This window comes from Anomaloglossus baeobatrachus, unplaced genomic scaffold (assembly GCF_048569485.1).
Source record: "Anomaloglossus baeobatrachus isolate aAnoBae1 unplaced genomic scaffold, aAnoBae1.hap1 Scaffold_3226, whole genome shotgun sequence".
NCBI lineage: Eukaryota > Metazoa > Chordata > Amphibia > Anura > Aromobatidae > Anomaloglossus > Anomaloglossus baeobatrachus.
The window spans coordinates 64,945-78,632 of NW_027442619.1; the positions used below are offsets into that span (position 1 = coordinate 64,945).

A 13,688-nucleotide genomic window follows, 5' to 3' on the forward strand; every position below is an offset into this window, starting at 1 on the left:
TTTGGATGAATAAAGCAAGTAAAAAGTGTGTTAGATAAAAATTCATTTCAATTCGCTAATCGGGCTAATATGAATCAGGTGAATCGAGTTCTGCTTTTGGAAACTGGGTTAAGAAGGGGTGCACCGTTCCTGGAGGTACTGCAATACCAGGTCAATGCGTGGAGTGGACAGAGCAAGCTCTTTTTCCATCTCCCTGTTCTAAAAATCCATTTAATATATGGTCCCCAGATAGGGGACGTATCAGATATTAAACTGATAAGAACAGATACTACACTTGATCTTAGCCAAAAGGCCGAGAAGCGATAACCAGAATTGGTTTGGGCCTCGAGTGGCACCCTGGCCTATGCCGGACACATCTTAGGGAGAGAGAGCGAGAGGGAGACAAACCCACGCCTACACAAGACATTTTGTCACCCAAGCCAACCCTTGAAAAGGCTGCTTTGCAGAGCAAAAACAAGAAGAATGGTGCGTTTTGCAGCCGCCGCCCACTGCAATGAATCTGAATAACTCCTCCTTTAGGGCGCAAGCAACTCCCCTCCCCCTTGCAGTCTTTCCAATTCACGATACAAAAAGACGGACAGGACAGGTTGCCTGACTTTCCGTCACTGCCACCCTTTGCCATCCTTACCCGTAGAAAGCCCTTTCATCATCCCCAAACCCTAATCTTTTCCCTTTCCTTCCCAGCCCCCAAACCCTGCCCTCTGTACCTTTCTCACCACCCGCTTCCCTTCTCCTGTCATCCCCCTACCACCCGGGAAAAAAAGAGATTGCCCCCTCCTTCCACTAGCCCACCCTCCCACCCAAAGAACAACTTCTTCTGCGCAGCTTGTTTTCTAGGCAGCAGCGCTATTGTGATGTCATCGGGGGGCATTGTGACAAGCCGCCAGTGTTCCGTCTCTTCATGTTGTGCACTGTTCAAACCGAAAATACATCAACAGGCAGGCTACAGAAAAGCTTACTAACAAAGGTTAGAGAGGGGCTTTCTCAGAGGGCTTTTTACAGTTTGTCTATTCCCAATTAGCCGGTTTAGTATACTTAATGAAAGTACTAATTCTTTCATAGGCCGCCCATTCTTAGTATTTGACGTTCAGGTAACAACAGGTAACTTTATTTGGAGTGGAAGCAGAGAGATAACACCAGATGCCAATTGTAGATCCTCTCACACCTGTGGTCACTGCAGCATCTGACTCCACTTTGTCCAAAAGGGATCTATTCCATTCAATTACACATGATCTAGATTAGACTGACAACAAGATACTGCACGGGACATAGCAGAGTTGGTGAAGTTGAGTGGTGATGAGTTTGCTATTTGGATGAATAAAGCAAGTAAAAAGTGTGTTAGATAAAAATTCATTTCAATTCGCTAATCGGGCTAATATGAATCAGGTGAATCGAGTTCTGCTTTTGGAAACTGGGTTAAGAAGGGGTGCACCGTTCCTGGAGGTACTGCAATACCAGGTCAATGCGTGGAGTGGACAGAGCAAGCTCTTTTTCCATCTCCCTGTTCTAAAAATCCATTTAATATATGGTCCCCAGATAGGGGACGTATCAGATATTAAACTGATAAGAACAGATACTACACTTGATCTTAGCCAAAAGGCCGAGAAGCGATAACCAGAATTGGTTTGGGCCTCGAGTGGCACCCTGGCCTATGCCGGACACATCTTAGGGAGAGAGAGCGAGAGGGAGACAAACCCACGCCTACACAAGACATTTTGTCACCCAAGCCAACCCTTGAAAAGGCTGCTTTGCAGAGCAAAAACAAGAAGAATGGTGCGTTTTGCAGCCGCCGCCCACTGCAATGAATCTGAATAACTCCTCCTTTAGGGCGCAAGCAACTCCCCTCCCCCTTGCAGTCTTTCCAATTCACGATACAAAAAGACGGACAGGACAGGTTGCCTGACTTTCCGTCACTGCCACCCTTTGCCATCCTTACCCGTAGAAAGCCCTTTCATCATCCCCAAACCCTAATCTTTTCCCTTTCCTTCCCAGCCCCCAAACCCTGCCCTCTGTACCTTTCTCACCACCCGCTTCCCTTCTCCTGTCATCCCCCTACCACCCGGGAAAAAAAGAGATTGCCCCCTCCTTCCACTAGCCCACCCTCCCACCCAAAGAACAACTTCTTCTGCGCAGCTTGTTTTCTAGGCAGCAGCGCTATTGTGATGTCATCGGGGGGCATTGTGACAAGCCGCCAGTGTTCCGTCTCTTCATGTTGTGCACTGTTCAAACCGAAAATACATCAACAGGCAGGCTACAGAAAAGCTTACTAACAAAGGTTAGAGAGGGGCTTTCTCAGAGGGCTTTTTACAGTTTGTCTATTCCCAATTAGCCGGTTTAGTATACTTAATGAAAGTACTAATTCTTTCATAGGCCGCCCATTCTTAGTATTTGACGTTCAGGTAACAACAGGTAACTTTATTTGGAGTGGAAGCAGAGAGATAACACCAGATGCCAATTGTAGATCCTCTCACACCTGTGGTCACTGCAGCATCTGACTCCACTTTGTCCAAAAGGGATCTATTCCATTCAATTACACATGATCTAGATTAGACTGACAACAAGATACTGCACGGGACATAGCAGAGTTGGTGAAGTTGAGTGGTGATGAGTTTGCTATTTGGATGAATAAAGCAAGTAAAAAGTGTGTTAGATAAAAATTCATTTCAATTCGCTAATCGGGCTAATATGAATCAGGTGAATCGAGTTCTGCTTTTGGAAACTGGGTTAAGAAGGGGTGCACCGTTCCTGGAGGTACTGCAATACCAGGTCAATGCGTGGAGTGGACAGAGCAAGCTCTTTTTCCATCTCCCTGTTCTAAAAATCCATTTAATATATGGTCCCCAGATAGGGGACGTATCAGATATTAAACTGATAAGAACAGATACTACACTTGATCTTAGCCAAAAGGCCGAGAAGCGATAACCAGAATTGGTTTGGGCCTCGAGTGGCACCCTGGCCTATGCCGGACACATCTTAGGGAGAGAGAGCGAGAGGGAGACAAACCCACGCCTACACAAGACATTTTGTCACCCAAGCCAACCCTTGAAAAGGCTGCTTTGCAGAGCAAAAACAAGAAGAATGGTGCGTTTTGCAGCCGCCGCCCACTGCAATGAATCTGAATAACTCCTCCTTTAGGGCGCAAGCAACTCCCCTCCCCCTTGCAGTCTTTCCAATTCACGATACAAAAAGACGGACAGGACAGGTTGCCTGACTTTCCGTCACTGCCACCCTTTGCCATCCTTACCCGTAGAAAGCCCTTTCATCATCCCCAAACCCTAATCTTTTCCCTTTCCTTCCCAGCCCCCAAACCCTGCCCTCTGTACCTTTCTCACCACCCGCTTCCCTTCTCCTGTCATCCCCCTACCACCCGGGAAAAAAAGAGATTGCCCCCTCCTTCCACTAGCCCACCCTCCCACCCAAAGAACAACTTCTTCTGCGCAGCTTGTTTTCTAGGCAGCAGCGCTATTGTGATGTCATCGGGGGGCATTGTGACAAGCCGCCAGTGTTCCGTCTCTTCATGTTGTGCACTGTTCAAACCGAAAATACATCAACAGGCAGGCTACAGAAAAGCTTACTAACAAAGGTTAGAGAGGGGCTTTCTCAGAGGGCTTTTTACAGTTTGTCTATTCCCAATTAGCCGGTTTAGTATACTTAATGAAAGTACTAATTCTTTCATAGGCCGCCCATTCTTAGTATTTGACGTTCAGGTAACAACAGGTAACTTTATTTGGAGTGGAAGCAGAGAGATAACACCAGATGCCAATTGTAGATCCTCTCACACCTGTGGTCACTGCAGCATCTGACTCCACTTTGTCCAAAAGGGATCTATTCCATTCAATTACACATGATCTAGATTAGACTGACAACAAGATACTGCACGGGACATAGCAGAGTTGGTGAAGTTGAGTGGTGATGAGTTTGCTATTTGGATGAATAAAGCAAGTAAAAAGTGTGTTAGATAAAAATTCATTTCAATTCGCTAATCGGGCTAATATGAATCAGGTGAATCGAGTTCTGCTTTTGGAAACTGGGTTAAGAAGGGGTGCACCGTTCCTGGAGGTACTGCAATACCAGGTCAATGCGTGGAGTGGACAGAGCAAGCTCTTTTTCCATCTCCCTGTTCTAAAAATCCATTTAATATATGGTCCCCAGATAGGGGACGTATCAGATATTAAACTGATAAGAACAGATACTACACTTGATCTTAGCCAAAAGGCCGAGAAGCGATAACCAGAATTGGTTTGGGCCTCGAGTGGCACCCTGGCCTATGCCGGACACATCTTAGGGAGAGAGAGCGAGAGGGAGACAAACCCACGCCTACACAAGACATTTTGTCACCCAAGCCAACCCTTGAAAAGGCTGCTTTGCAGAGCAAAAACAAGAAGAATGGTGCGTTTTGCAGCCGCCGCCCACTGCAATGAATCTGAATAACTCCTCCTTTAGGGCGCAAGCAACTCCCCTCCCCCTTGCAGTCTTTCCAATTCACGATACAAAAAGACGGACAGGACAGGTTGCCTGACTTTCCGTCACTGCCACCCTTTGCCATCCTTACCCGTAGAAAGCCCTTTCATCATCCCCAAACCCTAATCTTTTCCCTTTCCTTCCCAGCCCCCAAACCCTGCCCTCTGTACCTTTCTCACCACCCGCTTCCCTTCTCCTGTCATCCCCCTACCACCCGGGAAAAAAAGAGATTGCCCCCTCCTTCCACTAGCCCACCCTCCCACCCAAAGAACAACTTCTTCTGCGCAGCTTGTTTTCTAGGCAGCAGCGCTATTGTGATGTCATCGGGGGGCATTGTGACAAGCCGCCAGTGTTCCGTCTCTTCATGTTGTGCACTGTTCAAACCGAAAATACATCAACAGGCAGGCTACAGAAAAGCTTACTAACAAAGGTTAGAGAGGGGCTTTCTCAGAGGGCTTTTTACAGTTTGTCTATTCCCAATTAGCCGGTTTAGTATACTTAATGAAAGTACTAATTCTTTCATAGGCCGCCCATTCTTAGTATTTGACGTTCAGGTAACAACAGGTAACTTTATTTGGAGTGGAAGCAGAGAGATAACACCAGATGCCAATTGTAGATCCTCTCACACCTGTGGTCACTGCAGCATCTGACTCCACTTTGTCCAAAAGGGATCTATTCCATTCAATTACACATGATCTAGATTAGACTGACAACAAGATACTGCACGGGACATAGCAGAGTTGGTGAAGTTGAGTGGTGATGAGTTTGCTATTTGGATGAATAAAGCAAGTAAAAAGTGTGTTAGATAAAAATTCATTTCAATTCGCTAATCGGGCTAATATGAATCAGGTGAATCGAGTTCTGCTTTTGGAAACTGGGTTAAGAAGGGGTGCACCGTTCCTGGAGGTACTGCAATACCAGGTCAATGCGTGGAGTGGACAGAGCAAGCTCTTTTTCCATCTCCCTGTTCTAAAAATCCATTTAATATATGGTCCCCAGATAGGGGACGTATCAGATATTAAACTGATAAGAACAGATACTACACTTGATCTTAGCCAAAAGGCCGAGAAGCGATAACCAGAATTGGTTTGGGCCTCGAGTGGCACCCTGGCCTATGCCGGACACATCTTAGGGAGAGAGAGCGAGAGGGAGACAAACCCACGCCTACACAAGACATTTTGTCACCCAAGCCAACCCTTGAAAAGGCTGCTTTGCAGAGCAAAAACAAGAAGAATGGTGCGTTTTGCAGCCGCCGCCCACTGCAATGAATCTGAATAACTCCTCCTTTAGGGCGCAAGCAACTCCCCTCCCCCTTGCAGTCTTTCCAATTCACGATACAAAAAGACGGACAGGACAGGTTGCCTGACTTTCCGTCACTGCCACCCTTTGCCATCCTTACCCGTAGAAAGCCCTTTCATCATCCCCAAACCCTAATCTTTTCCCTTTCCTTCCCAGCCCCCAAACCCTGCCCTCTGTACCTTTCTCACCACCCGCTTCCCTTCTCCTGTCATCCCCCTACCACCCGGGAAAAAAAGAGATTGCCCCCTCCTTCCACTAGCCCACCCTCCCACCCAAAGAACAACTTCTTCTGCGCAGCTTGTTTTCTAGGCAGCAGCGCTATTGTGATGTCATCGGGGGGCATTGTGACAAGCCGCCAGTGTTCCGTCTCTTCATGTTGTGCACTGTTCAAACCGAAAATACATCAACAGGCAGGCTACAGAAAAGCTTACTAACAAAGGTTAGAGAGGGGCTTTCTCAGAGGGCTTTTTACAGTTTGTCTATTCCCAATTAGCCGGTTTAGTATACTTAATGAAAGTACTAATTCTTTCATAGGCCGCCCATTCTTAGTATTTGACGTTCAGGTAACAACAGGTAACTTTATTTGGAGTGGAAGCAGAGAGATAACACCAGATGCCAATTGTAGATCCTCTCACACCTGTGGTCACTGCAGCATCTGACTCCACTTTGTCCAAAAGGGATCTATTCCATTCAATTACACATGATCTAGATTAGACTGACAACAAGATACTGCACGGGACATAGCAGAGTTGGTGAAGTTGAGTGGTGATGAGTTTGCTATTTGGATGAATAAAGCAAGTAAAAAGTGTGTTAGATAAAAATTCATTTCAATTCGCTAATCGGGCTAATATGAATCAGGTGAATCGAGTTCTGCTTTTGGAAACTGGGTTAAGAAGGGGTGCACCGTTCCTGGAGGTACTGCAATACCAGGTCAATGCGTGGAGTGGACAGAGCAAGCTCTTTTTCCATCTCCCTGTTCTAAAAATCCATTTAATATATGGTCCCCAGATAGGGGACGTATCAGATATTAAACTGATAAGAACAGATGAGATTTCATCCGCAAATTTCAGAAAACGGTCATCGGCCACCACACAAAAGCGCAGTGCCACAGGTGATCGCCTCCCGAGCCCAGGAACCACCAGCCATAAGGGGACGTAAGCACCAAAAGGCGCAACAATCCCCAAGGCCGGCGGTTGTGCAAGCCCGGGCCCCTCACAGCCAAGACCAAGGCAAACCCAATGAAGGGACTACACTTGATCTTAGCCAAAAGGCCGAGAAGCGATAACCAGAATTGGTTTGGGCCTCGAGTGGCACCCTGGCCTATGCCGGACACATCTTAGGGAGAGAGAGCGAGAGGGAGACAAACCCACGCCTACACAAGACATTTTGTCACCCAAGCCAACCCTTGAAAAGGCTGCTTTGCAGAGCAAAAACAAGAAGAATGGTGCGTTTTGCAGCCGCCGCCCACTGCAATGAATCTGAATAACTCCTCCTTTAGGGCGCAAGCAACTCCCCTCCCCCTTGCAGTCTTTCCAATTCACGATACAAAAAGACGGACAGGACAGGTTGCCTGACTTTCCGTCACTGCCACCCTTTGCCATCCTTACCCGTAGAAAGCCCTTTCATCATCCCCAAACCCTAATCTTTTCCCTTTCCTTCCCAGCCCCCAAACCCTGCCCTCTGTACCTTTCTCACCACCCGCTTCCCTTCTCCTGTCATCCCCCTACCACCCGGGAAAAAAAGAGATTGCCCCCTCCTTCCACTAGCCCACCCTCCCACCCAAAGAACAACTTCTTCTGCGCAGCTTGTTTTCTAGGCAGCAGCGCTATTGTGATGTCATCGGGGGGCATTGTGACAAGCCGCCAGTGTTCCGTCTCTTCATGTTGTGCACTGTTCAAACCGAAAATACATCAACAGGCAGGCTACAGAAAAGCTTACTAACAAAGGTTAGAGAGGGGCTTTCTCAGAGGGCTTTTTACAGTTTGTCTATTCCCAATTAGCCGGTTTAGTATACTTAATGAAAGTACTAATTCTTTCATAGGCCGCCCATTCTTAGTATTTGACGTTCAGGTAACAACAGGTAACTTTATTTGGAGTGGAAGCAGAGAGATAACACCAGATGCCAATTGTAGATCCTCTCACACCTGTGGTCACTGCAGCATCTGACTCCACTTTGTCCAAAAGGGATCTATTCCATTCAATTACACATGATCTAGATTAGACTGACAACAAGATACTGCACGGGACATAGCAGAGTTGGTGAAGTTGAGTGGTGATGAGTTTGCTATTTGGATGAATAAAGCAAGTAAAAAGTGTGTTAGATAAAAATTCATTTCAATTCGCTAATCGGGCTAATATGAATCAGGTGAATCGAGTTCTGCTTTTGGAAACTGGGTTAAGAAGGGGTGCACCGTTCCTGGAGGTACTGCAATACCAGGTCAATGCGTGGAGTGGACAGAGCAAGCTCTTTTTCCATCTCCCTGTTCTAAAAATCCATTTAATATATGGTCCCCAGATAGGGGACGTATCAGATATTAAACTGATAAGAACAGATACTACACTTGATCTTAGCCAAAAGGCCGAGAAGCGATAACCAGAATTGGTTTGGGCCTCGAGTGGCACCCTGGCCTATGCCGGACACATCTTAGGGAGAGAGAGCGAGAGGGAGACAAACCCACGCCTACACAAGACATTTTGTCACCCAAGCCAACCCTTGAAAAGGCTGCTTTGCAGAGCAAAAACAAGAAGAATGGTGCGTTTTGCAGCCGCCGCCCACTGCAATGAATCTGAATAACTCCTCCTTTAGGGCGCAAGCAACTCCCCTCCCCCTTGCAGTCTTTCCAATTCACGATACAAAAAGACGGACAGGACAGGTTGCCTGACTTTCCGTCACTGCCACCCTTTGCCATCCTTACCCGTAGAAAGCCCTTTCATCATCCCCAAACCCTAATCTTTTCCCTTTCCTTCCCAGCCCCCAAACCCTGCCCTCTGTACCTTTCTCACCACCCGCTTCCCTTCTCCTGTCATCCCCCTACCACCCGGGAAAAAAAGAGATTGCCCCCTCCTTCCACTAGCCCACCCTCCCACCCAAAGAACAACTTCTTCTGCGCAGCTTGTTTTCTAGGCAGCAGCGCTATTGTGATGTCATCGGGGGGCATTGTGACAAGCCGCCAGTGTTCCGTCTCTTCATGTTGTGCACTGTTCAAACCGAAAATACATCAACAGGCAGGCTACAGAAAAGCTTACTAACAAAGGTTAGAGAGGGGCTTTCTCAGAGGGCTTTTTACAGTTTGTCTATTCCCAATTAGCCGGTTTAGTATACTTAATGAAAGTACTAATTCTTTCATAGGCCGCCCATTCTTAGTATTTGACGTTCAGGTAACAACAGGTAACTTTATTTGGAGTGGAAGCAGAGAGATAACACCAGATGCCAATTGTAGATCCTCTCACACCTGTGGTCACTGCAGCATCTGACTCCACTTTGTCCAAAAGGGATCTATTCCATTCAATTACACATGATCTAGATTAGACTGACAACAAGATACTGCACGGGACATAGCAGAGTTGGTGAAGTTGAGTGGTGATGAGTTTGCTATTTGGATGAATAAAGCAAGTAAAAAGTGTGTTAGATAAAAATTCATTTCAATTCGCTAATCGGGCTAATATGAATCAGGTGAATCGAGTTCTGCTTTTGGAAACTGGGTTAAGAAGGGGTGCACCGTTCCTGGAGGTACTGCAATACCAGGTCAATGCGTGGAGTGGACAGAGCAAGCTCTTTTTCCATCTCCCTGTTCTAAAAATCCATTTAATATATGGTCCCCAGATAGGGGACGTATCAGATATTAAACTGATAAGAACAGATACTACACTTGATCTTAGCCAAAAGGCCGAGAAGCGATAACCAGAATTGGTTTGGGCCTCGAGTGGCACCCTGGCCTATGCCGGACACATCTTAGGGAGAGAGAGCGAGAGGGAGACAAACCCACGCCTACACAAGACATTTTGTCACCCAAGCCAACCCTTGAAAAGGCTGCTTTGCAGAGCAAAAACAAGAAGAATGGTGCGTTTTGCAGCCGCCGCCCACTGCAATGAATCTGAATAACTCCTCCTTTAGGGCGCAAGCAACTCCCCTCCCCCTTGCAGTCTTTCCAATTCACGATACAAAAAGACGGACAGGACAGGTTGCCTGACTTTCCGTCACTGCCACCCTTTGCCATCCTTACCCGTAGAAAGCCCTTTCATCATCCCCAAACCCTAATCTTTTCCCTTTCCTTCCCAGCCCCCAAACCCTGCCCTCTGTACCTTTCTCACCACCCGCTTCCCTTCTCCTGTCATCCCCCTACCACCCGGGAAAAAAAGAGATTGCCCCCTCCTTCCACTAGCCCACCCTCCCACCCAAAGAACAACTTCTTCTGCGCAGCTTGTTTTCTAGGCAGCAGCGCTATTGTGATGTCATCGGGGGGCATTGTGACAAGCCGCCAGTGTTCCGTCTCTTCATGTTGTGCACTGTTCAAACCGAAAATACATCAACAGGCAGGCTACAGAAAAGCTTACTAACAAAGGTTAGAGAGGGGCTTTCTCAGAGGGCTTTTTACAGTTTGTCTATTCCCAATTAGCCGGTTTAGTATACTTAATGAAAGTACTAATTCTTTCATAGGCCGCCCATTCTTAGTATTTGACGTTCAGGTAACAACAGGTAACTTTATTTGGAGTGGAAGCAGAGAGATAACACCAGATGCCAATTGTAGATCCTCTCACACCTGTGGTCACTGCAGCATCTGACTCCACTTTGTCCAAAAGGGATCTATTCCATTCAATTACACATGATCTAGATTAGACTGACAACAAGATACTGCACGGGACATAGCAGAGTTGGTGAAGTTGAGTGGTGATGAGTTTGCTATTTGGATGAATAAAGCAAGTAAAAAGTGTGTTAGATAAAAATTCATTTCAATTCGCTAATCGGGCTAATATGAATCAGGTGAATCGAGTTCTGCTTTTGGAAACTGGGTTAAGAAGGGGTGCACCGTTCCTGGAGGTACTGCAATACCAGGTCAATGCGTGGAGTGGACAGAGCAAGCTCTTTTTCCATCTCCCTGTTCTAAAAATCCATTTAATATATGGTCCCCAGATAGGGGACGTATCAGATATTAAACTGATAAGAACAGATACTACACTTGATCTTAGCCAAAAGGCCGAGAAGCGATAACCAGAATTGGTTTGGGCCTCGAGTGGCACCCTGGCCTATGCCGGACACATCTTAGGGAGAGAGAGCGAGAGGGAGACAAACCCACGCCTACACAAGACATTTTGTCACCCAAGCCAACCCTTGAAAAGGCTGCTTTGCAGAGCAAAAACAAGAAGAATGGTGCGTTTTGCAGCCGCCGCCCACTGCAATGAATCTGAATAACTCCTCCTTTAGGGCGCAAGCAACTCCCCTCCCCCTTGCAGTCTTTCCAATTCACGATACAAAAAGACGGACAGGACAGGTTGCCTGACTTTCCGTCACTGCCACCCTTTGCCATCCTTACCCGTAGAAAGCCCTTTCATCATCCCCAAACCCTAATCTTTTCCCTTTCCTTCCCAGCCCCCAAACCCTGCCCTCTGTACCTTTCTCACCACCCGCTTCCCTTCTCCTGTCATCCCCCTACCACCCGGGAAAAAAAGAGATTGCCCCCTCCTTCCACTAGCCCACCCTCCCACCCAAAGAACAACTTCTTCTGCGCAGCTTGTTTTCTAGGCAGCAGCGCTATTGTGATGTCATCGGGGGGCATTGTGACAAGCCGCCAGTGTTCCGTCTCTTCATGTTGTGCACTGTTCAAACCGAAAATACATCAACAGGCAGGCTACAGAAAAGCTTACTAACAAAGGTTAGAGAGGGGCTTTCTCAGAGGGCTTTTTACAGTTTGTCTATTCCCAATTAGCCGGTTTAGTATACTTAATGAAAGTACTAATTCTTTCATAGGCCGCCCATTCTTAGTATTTGACGTTCAGGTAACAACAGGTAACTTTATTTGGAGTGGAAGCAGAGAGATAACACCAGATGCCAATTGTAGATCCTCTCACACCTGTGGTCACTGCAGCATCTGACTCCACTTTGTCCAAAAGGGATCTATTCCATTCAATTACACATGATCTAGATTAGACTGACAACAAGATACTGCACGGGACATAGCAGAGTTGGTGAAGTTGAGTGGTGATGAGTTTGCTATTTGGATGAATAAAGCAAGTAAAAAGTGTGTTAGATAAAAATTCATTTCAATTCGCTAATCGGGCTAATATGAATCAGGTGAATCGAGTTCTGCTTTTGGAAACTGGGTTAAGAAGGGGTGCACCGTTCCTGGAGGTACTGCAATACCAGGTCAATGCGTGGAGTGGACAGAGCAAGCTCTTTTTCCATCTCCCTGTTCTAAAAATCCATTTAATATATGGTCCCCAGATAGGGGACGTATCAGATATTAAACTGATAAGAACAGATTTTTGATTTAATGAAGCTTTCCAAAGCACCACAAAAAATGCATGACCGAAGTCACACCAAAAACAGTGCAAAGGCTAGGATTCGTGTGGACCCCACCGTGAGGAGAGGGTCCCCAAAAATCAACCCCGTCCCTCCGAGCCAGAAGGCCACAGCAAGGGTCGGGGATCTTCGGTGCTCCCCCAAGCCGAAGCCTGGTTGAGCCTTGTCGTTGCTTCCAGCGTCCACCCAGGCATCTTACCCAAGTGGAGTAGAGAGCTACTAGTTGTTGGTTTCGCAGCCGAAACTGCCCGGACCGTCAACCGGTGTTGGTTTCTCAGCCCAAGGCTAACCGGACCTCCAACCGGGTGTTGGTTTCTCAGCCGAAGCTGACCCAGACCTCCAACCGGGTGTTGGTTTCTCAGCCGAAGCTGACCCGGACCTCCAACCGGGTGTTAGTTTCTCAGCCCAAAGCTGACCAGACCTCCGACCGGGATTATAAAAATTTCCCTTCCTAGCCAGAAGGCCGGGATAGGGTAATATGCTCAAAAAGTATGAAAAGGCAAGGTTCGGTGTGCTACAGAGCCCAAGGCTTGCCGGGGTCCCAAGCCAGCAAGCTCAGACTCACTCCAGGGTCATCAGTCCTGGGGCACGTTGTACCATAGCCCCCCACCCTTACTCAGTCTAATAGCCTCGATCCTGGTAGGGCCATGTTTTCCTCTAGATGAATATACTATCCACCCAGAGTACTAGCAAGCGCAACCTTCCAGTGTGCATTGTATCATTGTACTAAGGTGGCCTGGAGCTTAAACCACCTCTTCGAACAACACTACACTTGATCTTAGCCAAAAGGCCGAGAAGCGATAACCAGAATTGGTTTGGGCCTCGAGTGGCACCCTGGCCTATGCCGGACACATCTTAGGGAGAGAGAGCGAGAGGGAGACAAACCCACGCCTACACAAGACATTTTGTCACCCAAGCCAACCCTTGAAAAGGCTGCTTTGCAGAGCAAAAACAAGAAGAATGGTGCGTTTTGCAGCCGCCGCCCACTGCAATGAATCTGAATAACTCCTCCTTTAGGGCGCAAGCAACTCCCCTCCCCCTTGCAGTCTTTCCAATTCACGATACAAAAAGACGGACAGGACAGGTTGCCTGACTTTCCGTCACTGCCACCCTTTGCCATCCTTACCCGTAGAAAGCCCTTTCATCATCCCCAAACCCTAATCTTTTCCCTTTCCTTCCCAGCCCCCAAACCCTGCCCTCTGTACCTTTCTCACCACCCGCTTCCCTTCTCCTGTCATCCCCCTACCACCCGGGAAAAAAAGAGATTGCCCCCTCCTTCCACTAGCCCACCCTCCCACCCAAAGAACAACTTCTTCTGCGCAGCTTGTTTTCTAGGCAGCAGCGCTATTGTGATGTCATCGGGGGGCATTGTGACAAGCCGCCAGTGTTCCGTCTCTTCATGTTGTGCACT

General features: G+C 47.5%; 10 non-coding genes across 10 annotated transcripts; all 10 read right to left on the minus strand.

The window, feature by feature from the left end:
- Positions 1–113: 113 nt before the first annotated feature.
- LOC142269879 (U2 spliceosomal RNA) lies at positions 114–304 on the minus strand. The gene has a single exon (XR_012735273.1). It is a non-coding gene; the product is annotated as a U2 spliceosomal RNA (small nuclear RNA).
- A 1,117-nt stretch (positions 305–1,421) lies between these two features.
- Positions 1,422–1,612, minus strand: LOC142269880 (U2 spliceosomal RNA). Its single transcript, XR_012735274.1, has one exon. It is a non-coding gene; the product is annotated as a U2 spliceosomal RNA (small nuclear RNA).
- A 1,117-nt stretch (positions 1,613–2,729) lies between these two features.
- Positions 2,730–2,920, minus strand: LOC142269882 (U2 spliceosomal RNA). The gene has a single exon (XR_012735275.1). It is a non-coding gene; the product is annotated as a U2 spliceosomal RNA (small nuclear RNA).
- A 1,117-nt stretch (positions 2,921–4,037) lies between these two features.
- Positions 4,038–4,228, minus strand: LOC142269883 (U2 spliceosomal RNA). The gene has a single exon (XR_012735276.1). It is a non-coding gene; the product is annotated as a U2 spliceosomal RNA (small nuclear RNA).
- A 1,117-nt stretch (positions 4,229–5,345) lies between these two features.
- Positions 5,346–5,536, minus strand: LOC142269884 (U2 spliceosomal RNA). The gene has a single exon (XR_012735277.1). It is a non-coding gene; the product is annotated as a U2 spliceosomal RNA (small nuclear RNA).
- Positions 5,537–6,653: 1,117 nt separating this feature from the next.
- Positions 6,654–6,838, minus strand: LOC142269831 (U2 spliceosomal RNA). The gene has a single exon (XR_012735233.1). It is a non-coding gene; the product is annotated as a U2 spliceosomal RNA (small nuclear RNA).
- A 1,322-nt stretch (positions 6,839–8,160) lies between these two features.
- On the minus strand, positions 8,161–8,351 carry LOC142269885 (U2 spliceosomal RNA). Its single transcript, XR_012735278.1, has one exon. It is a non-coding gene; the product is annotated as a U2 spliceosomal RNA (small nuclear RNA).
- Positions 8,352–9,468: 1,117 nt separating this feature from the next.
- LOC142269886 (U2 spliceosomal RNA) lies at positions 9,469–9,659 on the minus strand. Its single transcript, XR_012735279.1, has one exon. It is a non-coding gene; the product is annotated as a U2 spliceosomal RNA (small nuclear RNA).
- Positions 9,660–10,776: 1,117 nt separating this feature from the next.
- On the minus strand, positions 10,777–10,967 carry LOC142269888 (U2 spliceosomal RNA). Its single transcript, XR_012735281.1, has one exon. It is a non-coding gene; the product is annotated as a U2 spliceosomal RNA (small nuclear RNA).
- A 1,117-nt stretch (positions 10,968–12,084) lies between these two features.
- Positions 12,085–12,277, minus strand: LOC142269824 (U2 spliceosomal RNA). The gene has a single exon (XR_012735227.1). It is a non-coding gene; the product is annotated as a U2 spliceosomal RNA (small nuclear RNA).
- Between the last annotated feature and the right edge of the window lie 1,411 nt (positions 12,278–13,688).